General features: G+C 48.8%; 1 long non-coding RNA gene across 1 annotated transcript; it reads right to left on the reverse strand.

Moving 5' to 3' along the window:
- Positions 1-8039: 8039 nt before the first annotated feature.
- Positions 8040-14519, reverse strand: LOC125752764 (uncharacterized). Its single transcript, XR_007402954.1, has 4 exons — positions 14075-14519; positions 10507-11211; positions 10165-10266; positions 8040-9238 (listed from the first exon to the last, which is right to left on the reverse strand). It is a non-coding gene; the product is annotated as an uncharacterized LOC125752764 (long non-coding RNA).
- Between the last annotated feature and the right edge of the window lie 7019 nt (positions 14520-21538).

The following is a 21538-nucleotide window of genomic DNA, read 5'->3' on the forward strand; positions in this document are numbered from 1 at the left end:
ATAGGACAAGTTGGCAGGAGGACGTTCATTGATTGCTATCTTCTTAGCAGGATGGCTTAGAACCTCGGACACTTGCTACATGAAATTCTATATTCCTGAATCTAGAGTCCTCACTGCTGCCTGCCCCAGTTGTTCCAAAGTGGATGTGTCTGTCACCCATTCAAGAAAGAGAAGGGAAAGTGGAAACTATGCTAGAAGGAAATGGGGTACATATAACTAGAGCACCCAGAGTAGTGCTTGCAGCAGCCCTAGATAGGACCACCCAGGGGAGTGATCAGGAAGTAGAATACAATCAGCCTGGTGGCCCCAAAGCCTCTCCCTGTCTCCCAGTGACAGTGTCCACACTGCCACCATTAATCAACAGGACACTGACCCAGAGGACAGGGATAAGACATCCAGACAGGAAGCTCTTCTGGACTCACTTTCCTATCTTCCTTCTACTTTCCTCTGTCCAAGTGACCTTTGCACTGGCTGTTGCCTTGGCAATGCTCTTCCCCCAGGTATCTTCGTGGCTCATTCCTTCACCCCTTCTGCTATTTCTAGGTCACTTTAGTGAGGCTATCCCTGAGCATCCATGTAAAGTTTGTATCCCTCTCCTTTCTACCTCTTTCTTCCCTGCTTTAAGTTTTCAAGCAGTTACCATGAGGGCAGAGATTTTTGCCTTCTTTGTCCACTGCTGTATCCACACAGTAGGCACTCAGAATGTACTTACTGAATGAACAGAGGCCCACTGCACAGTTTGGACCTCGGCTTGCTCAACTATTGCTCAACCAGCTGCTTTGACAGAAGAATCAATGGATCCAGAAGCAGAGTTAATCATATCACAGGAACGGCTGCTCTGACTACCAGAGACTGGGGGTCCTATCAGATTCAGTTTCTTTCCTCTGACTTTTGGTTTCTGAACTGATAAACTGAGTGGAGGACATTGAGTTTTAATCAATGGTCATCCATTCATTCGACAAATCTTGGGCCCATTCAGGTCTCGTGATGGGACGGGGGCAAAGTGCTGCCCCAGGGTCTTCTGTTGCTTTTCCTCTGCTCCTCCTCTTTGCCCCATGGGTCCTGAAGTGTCCACATCAGGAGCTTCAGTGCAAATGACGAACCATTCCCATCGCCTCCTAGGTCCACCTTTGACAATTCAGTATGCATTTGTAGACCACTAACAGAGGCTAGGGATACAGCAGAGAGGAGAGCAAACACCCTTGCCCTCCAGGGGTAAACATTGTGGAGGGAGGGGTGGTGATGTCCACCTCAAGAGGCTCCTGGTCCGGGAGAAAGATAACTCAAGTCTGATGAGAGCTGCAAGACACAGTGTGAAGTGTTACATGCTGTAGGAAAAGCTGTGAGAGTTCTGAGCATGGCAGAACAGCTCTGGGAGACTGCCTGGAGGAAGGGACATTTAAACCACATTGGAGAGCAGTGGGACCAGACTGCCTGGAGAAAGGGACATTTAAACCACGCTGAAGAACAGTCCCTGACAAACACCCACGGCTTGCTCCCTCGCCTCCTCCAAGCCTTTGCTGTCATGTCACTTCCAAGCTGAGGCCTACTCATCCCTTTACAACTGAACCACCAGCCCTTTCCTGCTGTTAACACACTATATGTTCTACTTACGTGTTATGTTCATGGTCTGCGTTCTTGACCAAAAGAGATAGGAAGGAGCAGGGAGCAGCAGCACCTGCTCCCTTGCAAAGCCCAGCAAGAGTTCTTCCCATTGGTAGGCAAGATGGCAAGGAGAGAGGAGATGGTCACATGGTACTGCCTGGACTCTGAGAATTTGCTGAAAAGCAAGGGGATTATCTGAGCCTCAAGGAGACCTGCCCAAAGAAGCAGCACTGGTAGCCAGGCTGTGCTGGGCACATACACCTCCAGAGGAGATGAGGGCTCCCCCCTGAACAACCTGTGTCTCCAGGCTCTCAGCTTTCTCTGACCAGCATCTGACTTGGCCTGCCCTCTCCTGTCTTCTTCCCTCAGCCTGACTTCATACTGTCCCTCCAGATTCCTTCATTCTAACGGCCCCTGATGGGAAAGGCCCAGGGTCTTCTGTTGCTTTTCCTCTGCTCCTCCTCTTTGCCCCATGGGTCCTGTTTCAGTGAAACAGCATTACCCATCATACTAACTTAATGTCATTAATGTTTTACCACCTTTGTGGTTTTATTGATTTATTGATTTGTTTGTATTAATTTGTATTATTAATGTATTGATTTGTTTATAGTTATATAAGAACTTAAGAGCATAAAGCCTAAGGGTACAATTATGTCATAGGGCTCTGTGACAGTGTGTTGTCTTTACAGACAATGGCATACACTTTTCAGGTTCAAGAAGCTCTGGGCTAGACACTGTCAGAGTTCTGCAGCTTTGACTTGCTGGTCTGGGAGGTAAGAGATGCATTCTCTTCCCAGTATCAGCTGGTATTCCCCTTCCCTTTGGCTCCTGCCTCCCCTGTCCTCCTACCCACTGCAAGCTTCAGTCTCTCCACCTATGAAATGGGAAGAGTGAGGAGGACCTGGAGCCTACCTCTCCTGAGAATCTCCCATCCCCAGCATCTCAGCATTTGCAGTAAGTCTCTTCAAAACCCAGAGCACCAGTGGGGAAAAGTAAAACATTCACTCGCTGGAAAGAAAGCTCTCCTGCATGCCTAACCCCCATTACATGCAAGAAAAGCTGTCTCCTGGAGCCATCAAGCCCACTGGAGCACCGAAGCTGGATCAGCCGGCAGGAGCAGGCGGCGAGCAAGTGAGCAGCTCATTAGGGCTCTGCTCATCAGCACCAAGTTGTCAACAGCCTAACAAGACCTGGCTTAAGCCGGTCATCTCCTGGGAGCGGTTACCAATCCTTACAGACATGCTCTGTGGCTAGATGTGAAACCAGAGTGTGATAAAAAAAAAAAAAAAAAAAAAAAAAGGAAAACAACTTAAAAAAAAAAAAAAGGAAAACGACTTTAAATTCCCCAAGGAGCACATTCCTTCATTGTGAAGTATTCCCTACCCATCTCCCCCATTCCCTCAGAAAAGAAAGGAAACAAAAAAGGCTTGGCTGCTTCTTCTGTGCAGGCTCCTTAAAAAAAAAACTATTTTTACAGCTCTCTGAAAAAGTCCCCGCTGCTGGCGGCAGCCGGAGAACATGAGGGGGCAGAGCGGAGCTGACGCAATGCACATTTATTAGCAGTGAGGAAAATTAATAAGGCACCAGCTCAGCCATGGCCCAGCTCAAGGGCAGCTCCACAGACCTGGGAAGCCCCAGGGACAGCTGTCGATCTGGTGGTCTCCAGGCTGAGCGCTCAGACACCTAATCAGTTGCAATCCTAGATCAGCACAGCTGGAGGGAGGCTTGGAGATCATCTACTGCCCAGAGGATAAATGCTTTTTATCATGCATGCCAAATCTAATTGATTGGTAGGGGCTGCCCAAAGTCCTGTGTTGAAAAGGATTCTGAAGCTGCATCTGGATCCCATGGGAATGAGTGGCTGTAATTGATTAGCAATGTCTGCCATGGATGAAAGGAAGGGTCATAGCTTTCACGCCATGTGTTTGCCACTCTGAACTACTCCAACCTTCCCATTTTATTGTCGGAGAGACTGAGTCCCAGAGCTTATTGTCCATAAGGTTTTTTTCTCCAGGCTTCTCAGAGGGTGTGGCTGTTGTTGGTAACTAGCAGGTAGCCTAAATGTGTCTGAGGACCAAAGATATTGGATCTAAAGACTGTCTCTGAAAAGCCAGAACAATTACTGGGTTTGGTGAATTCAATCAGTTACCTGTTTTCTGGAAACGATTGGTAAGATCAGTTGTCTTGTGGAACTGACAAGTCAGTTCAACCAATGGAGGTCATCTGGCAGGCGCAAGTGATCCCAAGCCAGTGGTTACCTAATACTAGTGGTTAGTTAGGTCAGAAAGAACCAATGGGGGAGACTAACCAACTATTTGGCCTCAGGACCATAACGTCCTCAGATGGCCAGTGGAGTCACCCTAATGAGATAGATTGCCGTCTAACCATCCTAGCATGACTCCACCTCCCTCACCCCACTTTCTCCTGTCTGCTGAGCCTGGCTTATTTCCTTCTTCTCTCCTGGGCTTATTATGGACTCTGCTTCCTCTGCCAGGGACTGTCTCTACAGTGGGTTGGCTCCTTGGACAAGCTCCTCTCACCTCCCACCCCACACACCTGCATATCAGTTCTGCATCCTTAGATTCTCTCCTTCCATCTGTGGCAGCTCAGAGAGCTCAGAGGCCATCCAGGTCACTCCTCACTGTAGAACTGAGAAAAATGGAGACCTGAACAGAGAAAGGACTTGTTAGACATCTTAGTCCCCTGACTCTGACTCTAGGGTCATGCTGCAGTCAGAGCAACAGCTCTGGAAAAATCCATCCTGTCTGGTTCACCTCACTTTCATGCACCACTCAGAGTAGCATACATAGCTTCTGAAGACCCCCAGAGTGGATGGTCCCAAAGTGAACACCTGACGTGGGAAAGAACTTGGCCTGTGAAGAGGGTATGTTGGGGACTAAGGGAGGGGATGTGTGTCATTGGTAAGGTGATTCAGGCTGCAGGAAAGGCCTGGCTTGGGATGGGACCTGGCAGGACTGTCAAGGGCCCCAGCCACCGCCTCCTGAGAATCGTGAAGCCAGGCAGGGTCCTCTCTGACTTCCAAGTACTTGTCATGCTGCCTCTTGGAAATCTACATCTTAGATCCCTACTTAGAATTGGACAGTTTTCTTTCTGGGGATAGATAATTAATTAATAAAAATAAAAATAAAACAAAATAGCAAAGATAGGCCATTACCTGGGGGAACTTGGCTAAATGGAAAATGACCCCCGGTGTGGTGGGGAGAAGTGGGACTTTAGAGTGGGACAGCCCTTAGTTGAATGCTGGCTTACCACTTACAAGCTGGGAGCTTGGCAAAGTTCCCTCATCTCTCTAGACCTCAGTTTCCTTGTTTGCAAAGTCAGATAGAAAGACCAGTGACCCGTGTAGGGCTGCTAGGAGGACTGAAGAGGATTGTCAACATAAAGGGCTTGGCACGTGGTAGCCACAAACAGTAACTTGAACACCTCTCCTTTCCTTTCAGAGCAATACTTCATGCTTCAGGGCTGGGACCCTATCAAACCTCCTTGGGGAAGCCTTCCCTGAACACCTTTGGTCATTCCTGCAGCCTGCTCTGGGGGACCTTCCAGGCTGGCCTGGCTGTGTTCTGTACTGGGAGCTTTGTTTCCCCAAAGAGCCCATGAGTCTCTGGGAGCGGGGTGATCTGTATCTCCCCTCGCTCCCAAGAGCCCCCAGCTCCAGGCTGGGAACACAATGGGTGCTAGATAAAGTGGCTGTGCAGATCCTGGCACCAGCCTCCCACCCCACCCACTTAATCTTCCCAGTTCCCTGATTTTCCAACCCCCTGTCTAGTTTCTTCCTAATGCTTCTGTCTCCACATCTCCAGGGCTCTGTTTGCATGAGGGAAAAAAGTCTACACACTCACACACACAGCCCAGAAAGCATCCAGTTGCTCCTGGGCGGGCTGCCAGCAATTGAGTGACCTGCAGCTTCCCCCCCAAATCACATTCCACTGGCACGGATCTTGCCCCGCCTGACGCCAGCCTCCGAACTCGCCCCCAGAGCAAACATTTCCAGTTGGCAGCTCAGCCTTGTTTTTCTGAGGCCCTGATTCAGGCTCCCTTGTAGAAAACAGAAAACAAAATACATGGCACCAAAAATGAATTAAAATAAAATTTGAAAGGAGGAGGGTGAGGTGGGGGGGGCGGTTTGCTCTCAGGCACATGGAAAAATATGAGCTTCGGATGTGCAAAGAGTTTCTAAGAAGCAAAGGCACATGCTCACGAGCCCTCCCCTCCTGGCTTGGAGGCTGTGATCGATTCATTCAGGCCACTGCCTCCTGCTAAAAGACTCACTCTGTTCTCATTCACAGCTGCGAGGGAGGACAGGGTGAGGGTGGGGAGGCCACAGATCTGCGAGGGGAGGGTGGTCGGTGTTACAGGACTGGCGTTTGTTCTAAAGGGGAAATTAAAGGAAGGAAAATAAACAGGGCCAGCCAGATTTTCACGGCAGTGGGTGAGGTGTCAGTGCGAGGAGGGGGTGCGTGTGTGCATATGCTAGCGTGAGCATAGCCCGAGAGTACCACCGTGTTTGCCTTCTCAAATGAGAGCCGCTTGGTGCAAAGATGTCATACCCAGGCTTGGGTGGCAGGGGGACAGGCCAGCCAGGGAGGGCCAGGGCCGGTGCCCAGGCCTGCCCATGGGGTCAGGCGAAGGCCAGGTGTCTGAAGAGGATAGCTCAGCCGGGCCGTGAGCCAAAGGCCGAGTGTGTGGGGCTGGGACTCGGAAGATCAAGCCTGGATCGGGTGCTCAGTCCTTGGGGAAGAGGTGGGCAGAGGGGCATTACCTGAGGGATGGGCTCAGGCCTGAAACACTGGTGCTCCTTTCAGCAGGGGAGGGCAGTGAAGCAGGAGGGAGGGATTGGGAGAGGTCCAAGGGATAGGAGGGGGCTTGTCAGGTGATAGAGTGGGAAAGAGGACAGCAGGAGGTGGTCAGCCACCTCCAGAGTGAGGACAGAGTAACCCTAAATCCGGTTAAGACACAGAGCTGATCAGCCAGGCTGTAAAGAACCTCTTGCCCAGGGACAAGGGTCCTGTGAGGGCATCAGGGGGGGAAACAGGAATCCCTCAGCTGAGATGCAAGGTCCCAGACTCAGGAGAGCCCAAGTGTTGTCAACTGTCAGGGGCTAGGAGTAGTGGGCCATCACATGAGAGGCTGGGCATGTCAGGACAGCTCAGGAACCCAAGGGAGAGGGGAAGAGTAAGCAACTCCGAGCTCACACTGGGACCCATGTGACTAGGTCCCCTCTCCATGGTGCCAGCTTCCCCACACAGGGAAGGGCCTGGCATCTTAAAGGGACCTGGCAGTGGTAAAGGGGTCCCAGGGAGAGGGGCCTGCGAAGGTTTGCAGAAGCTGGAAGCACACAGCTGAGACAGTCCAAGCACTGCTGGAGCAGAATGTCACACAGGAGCCCTGGCCCAGTGTCTCCCAGAAAATGGGGACAGAACTACCTGTGTCCAAATCATCTGGGATGTATAATAAAACATACACTTCTGCTGTTCTTTCCACCTGATGGAACAGATGCCATCTGGTTGGGCTACCAAGAAGCTAAACTTTGGAGAGACAGCTTGGGGTGTTCTTGTGCATGTTCAAGTTGAACAATTCTTGCCCTAAATGATGTTGCCAAGGTCTTTGATCCTCCCAGATCCTCCTCTCTAGCTGTACTTCTATCTCTCTAGACCCAGAAATCATAGGACTTTCCACTTTTCCTCTATCACAGTCTGTGCGGGAATTAGTTAACAAACCTTTCTCAAGGGTACTTTGGCTTTGATTCATGACATCTCTTAATCCAAAGAAATGTATCTCTAATGGTGGATATTCAGGCCTGGAGAAAGCCAGAGGGAGAGTCTTGGGAGTACATGAGAAGCCTTCCAACTAGGCCTCAAATTCACTTTATTATTGGGAGGCCCTAAAGTTAGCTTTTAAAAAACTTCTTTCCTGGGGATCCCTGGGTGGCTCAGTGGTTAAACCCCTGCCTTCTGCCCAGGGCGTGGTCCTGGAGTCTCGGGATCAAGTCCTACATTGGGCTCCTTGCATGGAGCCTGCTTCTCCCTCTGCCTGTGTCTCTGCCTCTGTGTGTGTGTGTGTGTCTCTCATGAATAAATAATAAAATCTTAAAAAAAAAACTTCTTTCCCTTTATTTATCAGTTCTCAGAATAGTGAATTAGTTTTCTGTAAGCATCCTTCAAGTGTCTTTATTATTATCATTTTGAATTTATGGATTTTTAAAATATTTGATATGCTGCAATTCATTGCAGGGTTTTTATTTATTTAGTTTTGATTTTGATGCACAAACGATCCCTTTCTATCTATTAGGAACTACTTCAAGTTTGCACCTGTGTCCTTTTGACATGACCCCAGTGGTGTTTGATAGCTTTCTTGGCTTCTGGTACAAGCTGTTCTAGGCTCTGTTTGTATATTCCTGCTCCAGGCCTGGAAACAGCCCATCCTCCAAGAAGCCTTGGTTCCTTTCACTGAGGAAAGATGTTTAGAGACCACAATGTGATCACTATATATGCTCAAAGACAGCTCCTCCCCCCACCCCAGTTTCTTAATCTTCTCCAAGAAGGACTTGAGTGTGAGCCCACGGGCATCCGAAGCATACCACACCCTGCTCCATTAAGTGTGTTTCTCCCGGATCCCAGACTGTCTCCTCATTGGAAGTAAATTCTCTGCCCACCTGGGGCAGCCTCTACCCTTTTTCTTCCCTCCCCAAAGATCAGCCTCAGTCCCTCAGGACTGGCTCATCAGCCCAAAAGCCCTCTTCACCATCTCTCGTGATGTCCTATAATGTGAGGAGCACAGATTTCTTAAAAAATCAGACCTCAAGGGAGTTGCTTACCTCTCTATGCCACAGTTTCTTCACCCACAAAGTGATGTTGAAAATATTTTAAATGAAGGAATTCAGATGAAGTTCTTAACACAGTGCTTAACTAACAGTAAGCACTAGAAAATGTTAATAGATTTGTATTATTACCTGCGAGGGGAACCTACAAAGTCTTGCTGTGTGCAAATAGAGTTTCTAGCATCTTCTCTGACATTCCTGAGGTAGGCAGACCTGTTGATCCCCACCTTACTAGAAAACAGAGACACAAAGGTGGTTTGTGCTGGCTTTAGGTTTCTGAGAGAGGGAGTCCCCAGTTGAGAAAGGAGCATTCAAAGGAAATATGAAGTCCCTGGAGTGAGGTCTTAAGTTACAAGAAATAAGCAAAGGTGTGTGTAGAGGCTGGTGGGCTTTGTAAGGCATGTGTGGAGCTGTAAGGGTGATGAAGATCTTGGGCCACAATGCAGCAGAGCCTCATGAACTCCAAACTTCTGGAGCCTGAAGTGGCTCTAGGGACCAGCAGCTGCCCTCTCTCTGGACATGAGTAAGAGTGACCACAAACATTCCTGTTTCTCCTCTTTTCATGCATACAGTAGCATGGCAAGACTCTTCCACCTTTAAAATCAGGCACGGATGTAAATTGTAAGCAGAAGAGTCATGTGTCACCTCTGGGCAGAAGCCTTAATAGCTGATGAGCAGTTGGCTGAATTTCCTTCCCCTGCCTCTGCAACCATGGAAGCACCTGCCAATGTGAAGCTTCTGTAGGTCTGAACTCTTCTGGCACCAGAACATGCAGCAACGTCCTTGCTGAGCCTTGAGGGACAGGTAGTGTGTGGTCAAGAATAAATTGGCGGGGTCAGCCACCAGCATCTGGGACTGTTCATTTTCACAGCTGCATCTAGCCCATCCTGACTAATTGCTCCCTGCCTCCTCGGTGCTGGTGCTCTCCCTTGCTCAGGGTGTTTATTCTTTCTGTGAATCAATCCCACCCTTTTCTCCTACTACCCAGCTTATTCTTGCCCTGGGCTCTGGGCTCCTCTTTTTTTTTTTTTTTAAAGATTTATTTATTTATTTATTTATTTATTTATTTATTTATTTATTTATGAGAGACACAGAGAGAGAGAGGCAGAGACATAAGCAGAGGGAGAAGCAGTTTCCTTGCGGAGAGCCTGATGTGGGACTCGGTCCTGGGATCTGGGATCATGCCCTGAGCCGAAGGCAGACGTTCAATCACTGGGCCACCTGGGGTTGTTCTTTCCTTGTAGCCTCACCTGCTCCTCTTTTCTGCCCTCACACAACTTCTGTTTGCTTATTGTTCTCCCACGGCCCCATCTCTACTTCGCAGCTCTGCCTATAACTGCTTCCTTCTTTAGAAAGTCTTAGTTCCAAGAGATAAAGAAAGACCAGTTGGCCCAGCTCAGTCCTTCATGCCAGGCCTCTAGACTGGCTTTCTGGGCTGGATCCCAATCCCCAACCCAAATAGCTGTGGAAGAAGAGGACAAATGGACTGAGGGGTGTACCACAAGATACAAAATGGGACACCTACTTGAGGACTTGGGGGAGGGAGGGGACATGGCCACCTGAAGGGACTCTGAGTGGGCAGGGCACCAGACAGGGGGTGTGGAGCAGGGGGTGGTAAGGAAGTTTGTCTTTAAGCATTAAATCATGTTAACCTTCCATCTACAAGATACTCAACATCTGGTTGAAACAACACTTTTTCAGAACATCTGGATACTCACTCTGCACAGTGGGAAACAGCTGGATCCTTGGCAGCATCTGTATGAGTAACTGATGTGGGGTCTCCTCTGTGTGTTTAACATCACATTTGTGCTTTCCTTTGCCTGTAACAGAAAACCACACTCCAATGGGCTTAAATTTTTTAAAAGGAAATTATTAGCTCACTGGGCTGAAAAGTCCAGAGATGATGAGGCTGGCTTCAGATAAGCACTAACCTAGCAGCTAAACAATGTCACCAAGGACCCAGTCCCTTTGTACCCTGCTAGGAGCTTTATCCCCAAAATGGCTTCTCCTCCCAGGTTTCAAAAAGGCTGCCAGAAGCCCTCTGACACAGTTACACTTACCTTGTTTGATGACAAGAGTGGAATCATATCTGTCCCAGCATCCTTCACAAAATGCTCTCTCCTGTGGTTGGACATGCTCTAGGTCACAGGCCACAGCTGATCTAGTCGCTGAGACCTAAGGCTACTGGAATGCGCGGACCGGCTTAGTCACAAACCCCACCCTTGGAACCAGCGATGGAGTCAGCTTCTTCAGAACCCCAAGGATCCCCAAGGGCAAGCTGGAGAATGTTGGGAAATAGGAAGAGGCATGGAAGGTGATGTAGTGCCAGACACAAGGTCGAGACAACAGGGAAGTGAGTGAGGAACCTAAAGCACACAATTTACAGAGAAGCTCACTCTCAGGGTTGGGCCTCAAATTTTATGCCCTGGGTTCCTCACTTACTTCACCCTAGTCCCAGCCCTGGCCACATAGCATATCACCCCAAAACTTGGTGGCTTCAAACAATCAACATTTATTAGCTCATGGCTTCTGTAAATCAGGAATTTGAAAGTGGCTTAGCTGGGGGGTTCTGGCTTGGGTGGTTCCTCGGGTTGCAGTCAAGATGTTGGCAGGATCTTTAGTCATGTGGAGACTTGACTGGGGCTGGAAGATCCATGTCTGTCTGAAATGACTTCCACACACGGCTATTGGCAGAAGGTCTCAGCTCCTCCGTACACGGACTTCTCCGTAGAGCTGCGGGAGCATCCTCAGGCATGGTGACTGGCCTTCCCCAGAACAAGTGATTTGAGAGAAAGCAAGGTGAAAGCTACACTGCCTTCTATAACACCATTCAAAATCCACACATCATCACTTCTGCCATTTTCTGCTCACAAGAAGTGAATTACTAGATCAAGACCACACTCAAAGGGAGTGCCTGCCACCCTTTGAAGGTGGACTGTAAAAGGACTCGTAGATGTATTTAAAGACCCCCACAAGCAGCAATGACAAGATGACTGGGTCACTAACGATGCCCTGAATTATGGCTTCCTTACTTTCCCTTATCTAAGGCTGAGATGACACATATGCTTTGTCTCCTGTGCCAACTTCGTTTGATTGGTCATGACTATCTAAGAAAAAGAGCTATAATTGATTATTAACATCTGTCTTGAGCCTAACCAGCAGCCACGGCTCCCTATTTCTCTGATAACAGAATTTGTCTTTGTTCAGGATCCAGCTGCAATGTGTTCAGAGAAGGTGGGCCCTAGATGAGGACTTGTGAGTGGCCTAAACCAACCACCCCATGCAAAGGGGTGACCCTATTCACCAGTGCTTGCCAATGGCTGGTTGAAGGACAGAGATATAACCTAGTCTAGCTAAGAAGGATTCTAATTCCAAACAATTCTCTGGAATTGCTGAGGCTCTGGAAAAGGTTTCCCTCACAGGTATGATGGCTCTGGTGAGGAGAATACTTCCTTCCTTTAAAAGCAAATTTAGGAGACTATAATGCTTGGGGGTCTAGCTACCATGTTACAACCAAAAAGAAGAGCTATGAGAGTTTCCAGGAAATGGAAGCAGAGCCCAAACATCATAGAGCTGTTGACTTAATCAATCTCAGAAGAGCCCTCCTCTGGAACTCTTGTTTTGAGAGAGAATAAGTGCTCTTATCCAACGTTTTGGTTGGGTTTTCTGTGGCCCAGAGTGACCTGATTGAAATGTGAAATGATCCCAGTTTTATGCACTTTCATGTATCTTGAAGAAAACTGGGCAAGTTCTTTCCTCACATCCTGAAAGAATATTACTTGGTATGACATTGCATCCTTCTTTGTGACCAAAGTACACTCTGGAACCTCTTCTTGGCTAAGTAGGGAAGTAAAAACCCTGCACTTCATCTTGTTTCCTTTTGTTAGATGCAGACCCCTCTCCGGAGACCCTTGCCAAGGTGTCCCCAACCCATGTCAGGTCTGGGCCCAGGTAGCAAGGTTAATACATCTCTGAGGAAAGGCGAGAGCTCCTGCCCCCACAGAGCCTGCCTGTGACAAACCCCTGGGAGTGGGTCAAATGTGCTGGGAGGTCAGGTCTGGCCAGAGGTACAAGTTGCTCCTAAGAGTCTTTCCTTTCTCTTCCTCTTTATTTCCCTCTGGAGGGATTATCCATTGTCTCCTTTCTCATGGAGCTTTCTGCTCTGGACACAGCTAGAGGCAGTCCTGTGACTACATTTGGATCCATGCCATGGCAGAGGAAGCCGTGTGTGCGACTCTCACTTGGGTCCAAAAGTGAGGGGAGTGCCCTTGGCCCACCATTTCCACCACACGGCAGCTTGTAGTCTGGGGAATGGTAGAAAGAGAAGGATCCTAGGCTCTGGTGCCAGTCCTGAACCTACAGTTTTGCATAAGAGAAGCTGCTATCTTGTTTGACCCACTGTTATTTTGGGGTCTCAGTTCCCTGGACCCCAACCAATGCTGCTTTTTACTTCTCCTCTCCTTCTTCCTCCTCTCCCCTCTCACATTTTTTCTCTTGCTTTCCTTCCCGATCTTCAAATCCCCTCACCTTCCCCTTCTGTCTTCTTTCCAATGCACTGGCCCCTTCCAAAGTAGCAGGAGTGGGTGGCCCTCCTCTCCCCAGTCGCTGGGACATGCCCTGGCCCCGGTGCCAAGGGCCCTGACTAGCAGAGGTTTGTTCCCACCCAGGGGAGCCTCTCTCCCTGTGCCTCTCTATGCTCTGAGGATGGCCTGCTCCCAGGGAAGGGCAGAGAGCCAGCCAGGGCACCAACGCCAGGCGGCCCATCCATGGCCTGATGCCCAGTGCCGGCTCCTGTCTCATGATTTCACGGTGACCGCTGTGATGCCTGGAACTGGACGCTTGCCTGGGCTGGAGACCATCTGGCTGTGCCCTCTGGCTTCCCCAGAAGGGAATGCTCTTAGATGTCAGGGAAGCTGAAGCCAGCCCGAGCTGGGGGCTGACCAATTCTAGCTCCTTTACTCTTCAGCCCCACCTTCAAACTTTGCATAAGTGGATGATGGTGGCAGAAGAGGCAAAGAGGTGCTCTCTCCCAGGCAGCCCTCAAAACTTGCAGCATGGGCCCCTGTGACTTCCCCTCCCAGCTCTGTCCCCTGAGCCTCTGTGCCAGCCTTCTGTCCCTGCTCAGCTCTGGCAGGCAACAGATGGTGCCATGAAGACAAGTCCTGGGTGTGGGCCCAGGGTGCAGATGTCAGCTGTGGCAGGGCACTCCCCTTTCATCCTCCAGCGTGTGGCTGGGGTAGCCCCAGCTCTTCACCTGGCTAAGGGGGGCTTAGTGAGGCTGGAGGGCTGAGCTGCAAGACGCCACATGCAGCACCCTGGCAGTCTTTTGGGAGTGGAGGCCTGGCCTCTGGGAGCAGAGCTGGTCTGGGCCCCAGGGCGGCGTAGGAGAGCCTAGAGACACCAAATTCACAGCCACAGCCAGTGGCATGAGTGTGTGCCCCTCACTTGGCTCAAATCACAGAGGATGGATACAGGGTGTCTGTTAGCCTCCAGGCTGCTCTCAGCAATGGTCTGGACACTCAGAAGGCCTCTCCGTGTGCTATGCCTTGGTTCTAGATTACCACCCCCAAGCTGAGCTCCTTGATCTGAGCCAGCCCTTGACAAGAGGCAAAGTTGGGAATAGCTCACCTGGCCACTCCCAGATCAGTTACTGTCAGTGCAATGTCGTGATGATGTCACGTCAGAATTCTCGAAACACTTTCCATCTGGAGTCAACACCATCCTTGCAGCTGCTCCAAGGGCTGCGCGCCACTGCCAGCCATGGGATGGGATCAAGTGTCCTTCTGGAGGCCAAGCTTAGGGCAGTCTTCGGAAGAACAAAGTCCAGGCGGGGAGCTGCTGCAGGAACAGGGAAACACTTGTGGGGCTGAAGTGCAGAAGCTCCGAGCCCAGAGGGGAGCAGGGAGAGGCCCATAGAGTTCAGAGCTAGGCCAAGAGCTCTGGGAAGGGTGTCCCTGGGAGCCAAAGGCCAAGGAAAGATCTGCGGACACAAATAGAAGCCTGCCTCTCTCTGCCTCTGTCCCTCTTTGTCTCTCTCATACACACACACACACAAACACTTTCATTCCCATACCACCCTCTCTGTGCTATGTACTCCCAAGCCTTTGAGCTCTGCTCACGCTGTTCTCTTGCCAGGAATGCCCTCCACCCACCTGGTGAATTTCTTTCATCCTTCACAGGGCAGCTCAAATGTCACCTCCTCAGTGATATAACTCCCCCCTGCTCTAACATCTCAACCATTGTGAGCTCACACGGCCATGTTAGCAGATGGGTTCACAGCCTACCTGCCCATCTTCCCCATTACCAAAGGACAAGCAGTGCCTCAAGGGCAGGCTGGACCCTGGCGGAGCTCAGGTGTGACCCCGTCCTCACATTCATGTGGTCACCAGGGTCTGCCCTTGGTGAGACTCACTGAGACACCTGAGGGCAACTGGGAGCCCACTTTGGTGCTCATGTGTCCCTTGGTGGGCACACAGGTGGGACTCAAACAAATAGTTATCAATTAAATCCATTAAACAGGCCTTTGTCATGTACCCACATATATCCCCAAGCTCTGTAGCACTTCTCTCTCTCTCTCTCTTCAATGTCTTAGAGTTATTTGAGGCTTGGTCCTCAGTGTAGGGGAAAGATTCTTTTAAAAGCATTCTGGTTTTGTTGGAACAAACAAATGAAACAAAAGCAGCCCAGGTGTTTCCCACACCACAGAAGCCACGTGTGGAAGAGAGAGGCCTGGGGACCCAATGCCAGAGAGCCCAGTGGAAGGCCTGTTCTGTCACTCACTAGCCACATGGTGCCAGGCAAGGAGTTTCTTCAGTCAGAGACTCAATTTCTCCCCTGGTCCGATGAGAATGTTTATGGTAATAGGATTCTTGGTGTTATAAGAATCACACGAGACAACGCACACAAAGTGTTGGCTGAAAACTATGACACACCAATGGCTTAGATTCTCATTACTCCCCCTCTTCCATTTCTTTAATTTCTAATTCTAGAAAACTTGTGTCAGTGGTGGTGGCCAGGAGGACCTCCATGAAATCAATAGCCTTTGAAGTGAGAATCCATTAATATTATAGAGAGGACAACATAAAGAGAAAGAGCTAGATCCATATTAGGTATTCATTAAATGCTTATTGGTGAGATTTTCTTTTGGAACTATTTCTAACTTTAGAAGTCAAAATTCTGTCTTGTTTTTAAGATTTCATTTATTTATTCATGAGAGACACATCAAGAGAGGCAGAGACATAGCCAGAGAGAGAAGCAGGCTGGCTCTCTGCAGGGAGCCCGATGTGGGACTTGATTCCAGTACCCTAGGTAGGATCATGCCCTGAGCCAAAGGCAGACGTTCAACCACTGAGCCACCCAAGTGCCACTAGAAGTCAAAATTCTTAAATGTGTTGAGAGTAGCCCTCATTTAACAGGAAGGGTTTGATGAACTGAATGCTAGCCTCTGAGCACTCTGGGGGACCAGAAAAAATTCTCTCTGGAAAAACCCAGGAGCCAACTCAGAACAAGCATGACCTCACCCTGTGCCCCTCACTGCCGCATGATGGGGACATGAAGCCAAGGGCAAACATCACACATCTTCCAGGAGAGCCAATTTTCACTCTCAAGTTTTTTGTGTTTTTTTTTCCTGAGGCTGAAAATTACCAACAAGAATTTCTCTAATTGTAAGTTGTGCATTTTTCTTCATATAAACATTTCTAAAAATTCTGAATACATTGATAGGTGTGTTAACGCAACTATGCTTCTTGCTCCCAAATTTTTTTTTAAATGTTCTTAAATCCATGGTGCTCTTACAATTGACAGCATCTTAGAACCGAAAGCACAAGCCAGTCATTCAGTTCACTTTATATTGAACGGTGAGTCATTTAAAACGTTGTTTTTATGTTAAAACTTGCCAAGACACACTAAAAAGTAGAAGGCGCAAGTCATGTGAACTTTAAGAAAAAAGCATGAGAGGTCAACAAAATGTTTTGCTTGTGGTGGGGCCACTGCGTGCTGGGCCCCTAGGCCCTGGTGCTCTTCCCTCTCCCTGGCCCTCAGGCTGTGCTGAGAATGGCTGCCCCAAACCACCCTCTGAGATCAGCCTGCCAAGAAGGAAGTTGCCTGGGAATAAAATTAAAGATTAGCAAGCCAGGGGTGTCCCATGTGACACGGACACTCCTGTGGCATTGGGGCAGTACACCTGTGTCCATGGAGAGGCACAGGGCATGACAGGAAGCTGCTGGGCTGCAGGGGGTAGACAGAGCTGTGCCAATGCCTCCAGTGTCCCCCATCTCCCCTTGCGCCCCCACTCCCTTCTGGAACAATCCTGGAGAAGGACAGAGTTTCAGCGACCACACCCAGGTTATCAACCAAGAAAGAGTCCAGATTGTCAAAGACCCAGCTAAGGCCCATTTCAAGCTTTTTTGGGGGGAAGGGATACAGGGCTGGATGGAGACCTGGAATCCCCCTGGATAAGCCTGAGAGTCTGCACCATTGGCTCAGGGTAGGGAGCATTTGGGCTGGTCCCGGCTTTCCCGACATCCTTGGGGATGAAGGACTGTGGCTGCTATGGTAAGCAAGAGGTGGTAGGCAAGGCTGGATGTCTTCCAGACTGGCTTTGCTGGGCCTTGGAGCTCACTGACCTTGTCAATGGACCATGTCATAACCTCCTAGCCACACTCCTCTACCCTCTGTCGCCGTCTTGCTGAGCCCAGGTTAGGCCTGCTTCAACTATCCCAGCCCACACCTTGACGAAGGACTTAAAACATGAAAACTTTATGATCTGTAGAGCATTTGACATCCTCTTAGCATTTAATACTTTTCAACCTGGGACCCTTTACCCATCATCCTTCTAGATCAGAGTGCTTTCAGCCTTTTCCTCTGCTTCAGATCACAAGAAAGGTGACTCCGCAGGCAGGCACGCTCCCCTGCGCTCCCTCTGAGCTAAATGGCTAAGTTATAATTCCACTCCTCTTTTTCCCACTTCGTGCTGCCACCAGATTTCACATGCATATCTAGTATTGCGCTGTACACGGTGTACCCTGGTTATTTATTTACATGACAGTCTGCCTTGGGGGCAAGACCTAGTGCAGTGTTTGGGGGGTTGTTTGTTTTTTAATCCCAGCACACAACCCAGCATGGAAAATGCCATCTGCAGGAAGTGTGTGTGTGTCCCCGAAGCCCTTCTTCTCACAGGCCAAGATAAGACCTGTTTGAGGAAGATGGAAAAAGCTCTCTGTGAGCAGGATTATGAAATGATAGGGATGACGTGAGGGACTTTCGAAACCCTGGGAAGGAGTACCCATGTGAATAGCCCCTTGCTATTCTTGGCCATTAGCGGTTCAGGTTTTGACTCAGGACAGCTGCTGGGAGCCTGCAGTCAGCTGGGGACAAGGCAGTCCCGCCAGTGCAGGCCTCTGCTGCCTCCTGGTGGCCTCCGGAGCCCCGGCTGAGCAGAGACTAAGGACCGCAGCTTCTGCTCTCTGAGAAACTTGCAGGACCCCTGCCCTGCAAACTGAATAAAAAGGTGTTTGTTTGTTTGTTTGTTTGTTTCCATCCTCGGAGCCACACTTTGCAGCTGTCTGGGAAATGCCTCTTTGCAACATAGCACCAGGAATAGCTAAGAACAGGACCTTGGATGTTTTTAACTAAGAGCTTTGCAGTTTAACTTATGGTATGATACTCAGTGGCCTTCACCCAAGCCTCAGTTTCTTTATCTGTAATATGGGGATAATAATATGGATCCTGCCTCATATGAATTTTGTGCTAATTATAAGAGATAATGCATGAAAATCACTTAGCACAGTGCCTGGCATGTAGTAAAGACCCAAAGAAGTAACGGTTGCTATTATAGCAGAACCTTAGTGGCCCTCCATCTCGCTCCACTTCTTCTCTCTGCCATCCCCTTTCTCTGAGAGACCCTCTCTCCATTAGCCTGTTTCCCCCACCCCATCCCCTGCCTGCCACCACCTCCCAGTGCTGGCCAAGAATCTGCACCCAAGGAAATAATTATGATGCCCATGGTGGCCTCAACATCTGCAAAACCAAAATCTGATGACAAGTGAATGCACCAAGCCTGGCCCAGTAATTTAAAATGGGGTTTGTATTATGAATGTCTTTTTTAATTTCATTTTTCTAGTAATTCGCTTTTATTGCATTTTCCAAAACACTGGAATATCATGTTTGGAATTTTATAAAACCTGATCCTTCAGACACAGAAAGTTTGAGCTTTCTGCTTTACAAGGAAAGTCCATGAACCCGTTGCTATGAACCCCTTCAACTACATGTCCTATGAGCCTGTTGCTCTGACTTTCTACTGCTGTGCTAAAACTCTAAAACAGCCACAAGGATTCAGATACTGTCAGCATCAGTGAGGGATAGAGAAACAGGAGTCCTGAATATCACTGATGAAAAGGGAAACTGATAAAGCAGCAACAACAACAACAACAAGTATCAAGGGGAAATATTGACAACCATAAAAATTGTAAATGCACATACTCTGACTTTTTTTTTAAAGAATTAACCCTATGCATACACTCACACATGTGCACAAAGGCACATAAATCATTACAGCATCATTTTACCAGCACAAGATTGAAAACAACCAATTTAACAGGGAACTGACTAAAATAAATTATAATACATACATACAATGAAGAACTATGCAGTCATTTAACAGAATAAGGCAACTATATTCGTGTTGAGATGAACAATTGCCAAGTAACATTAAGAAGGAACAAGCAAGTACAGAAAAGTGCATACAAGATGCAATCATTTTTGTAAAAAGGACACAGAGAGAGAGGCTGGAAACATACTCATATATGCTTACCTTCACACTGACAATTTCTGAAATGATGCATGAGAGACAGGTGACAAGGTTTGACTATGGACATGACAGATGGGAGCTGGGGTGGGGCTGAGGTTACATTTCCCCATAGATCCATACCTTTTGGATTGTTTGTTTGTTTTTTTACTAAATCCCGAATTGTTAATTCTATGACTTAGGTAGGGCATCCATTCCAGGGGTTCCTGCCTCTAGGAGCAGTGGCCAGGATATATACTTCACTTTCCACTGAGTTGGCACCTCCTCGGGGCATGCCAGGGCTCTCAGGTACCCCAGGCTCTGAAAGGGCTACAGCCCCTCTGGACGTGTAATGATTCTGCACAGAAGTGCAGAGTGGCCTGAAGCAAAATGTATTTGGCAATTCCTTCCCCTGGCAGCTCTCGGCTTTTATATAAATGGTAACAGCAAATACCAGCTTCGACACGGGAAATTCAGATTTAACTCAATTTCAGGAGCCCCTATTACTTTTGCCACCTTGTATCAACTCATTCTTCTGGAATGTGGGCCTTAATTGTCCTCTGGGATCAACCTCCTCATGAAATTTCTGGGGTCACTGACCCCACCCTTTGCTCTAGGAGCCATGAGCAGTACCGTGAGGCTGAGACAATCAGAGCCCCCAGTTCCCTGGCTCTGGGATTAGTTCAGGCAAAGAAAGAAACATGACCCAATGCAAGCAATGATAATGCTGCTGAGATTCCTAGGGATCTCTTACTAGCTCGCACAAGGGAAATGGAGCTGAAGCTGAGGCTACTCTCTTACCTCCTGGGGGAAGGCCTGTCTGATGAGAGTCAAAGAATGGGGAAGAAAATTAGTTCTAGGGACGTCATTTGGGCCTAGATGAGGCTGCACTTTTCTACTCGATTGTCCACACATACCATATCCACTTCTGGGCCTCCTTCCATTTGTTTCTCGACCCACAAACCTGCTCATGTCCCAGCCAGAGGCACTTTTCTTTCTGCCTCATCGGATACCACCTCTTAGCCACCTCTCCTTCTGTTAGAAACCCTGCGCTCTCTTGCTGTGTGAAGCATACTCCCCAGCTTCCCGATGGTTTCTCCAGCCTCTCCCTTTCTGCTTGACTGGCTCTCATTCCCTCCCCAGCCTCACCGTGTTGGAGTTCTCAGGGCTCATTCCTGCACCCTCTTATTTGTCCACACCTTCTCCTGAGGTGTGCCATTCCAGTCCCAAGGTGTTAATCGCTATCTATCCTGGATGACACCCCAATTTGTCTCCAGCCCAAACCTCTTTTCTGAGCTCCCAAAATTTTGTATCATTCAATTGCCACACCTGAGTGTGTCAACTCCCAACCTTTCACCCTGTCCTCCACTCAAAACTTGTTTCACACTGTGTATCCTGCTTGGCAAACGGGACCACCAAGCATCTGGATGCTTAAACCACAAACCTGGGAATCATCTAGATTCTTCTCTCTGCTCCCCTACTCTACATATAACTCATCAATAAGACCTGTCACTTTTACTTCTAAAATGTATCTTGAACCCATGTACTGTCCACCTTCACTGGCATGGCCTGGATAGTGGTCCAGCTTTTCTCCTCCTGGGTACGTGATAGGATGGCACCTTCCCCACCCCAGCTGAAGTGAGGCATGCCCGTGTGACTTCCTTGGCCAAAGCATGTGAGAGGAAGAGACATCTGCGGCTTCTGGTGGGAAATTTTAAAAGCCAGTACACTTCCCTTCCTCCTGCCATGGGGACTATGGAAATCACGTTGAAATGAGGACCCTGTCAGCCTGAATCCCTGAGTGATTAAGATGAGTGGAGCCCCTCTGCTGACCCACAAAATACTGAGCCTGAAGGAGAATAAATATTGGTTATATTAAGCCATTGAGGTTAGGGACTGTTTGTTACTGCAGCACAGCCTGGCCCATCCTGTCTGATACACTAATATAGTCCCATCATCCCACCAAACCACTATGGCAGCCCCCTGCTTCTACCCTTCTTTCCCTCTACGCCGTCACAGTAACCTTCTTGCAATGTACACTAGACCCCGTTACTCCCTCCTTGAAACCTTCTGGTAGCTTCTCATTGTACTTGGAATATAATCCAAACTCCTTCCTATGACCATAAGATTTGAGCCTTGCCTGCCTGTCTGACATGATCTCTTACACTCCCTTCCTCATTAGGTCCAATCCCCCTGACTCCCTATCTCTAAGGCACTGAGCCTTTCCCGCCTCAAAGCTTTCACAGATGCTCTTCCCTTTGCCTGGAACACTTTCCTGCACTAGTCCCAGAGCTGGCTCCTTCTCCTTC

The sequence above is a fragment of the Canis lupus genome, chromosome 17 (genome assembly GCF_003254725.2).
Source record: "Canis lupus dingo isolate Sandy chromosome 17, ASM325472v2, whole genome shotgun sequence".
Classification (NCBI taxonomy): Eukaryota; Metazoa; Chordata; class Mammalia; order Carnivora; family Canidae; genus Canis; species Canis lupus.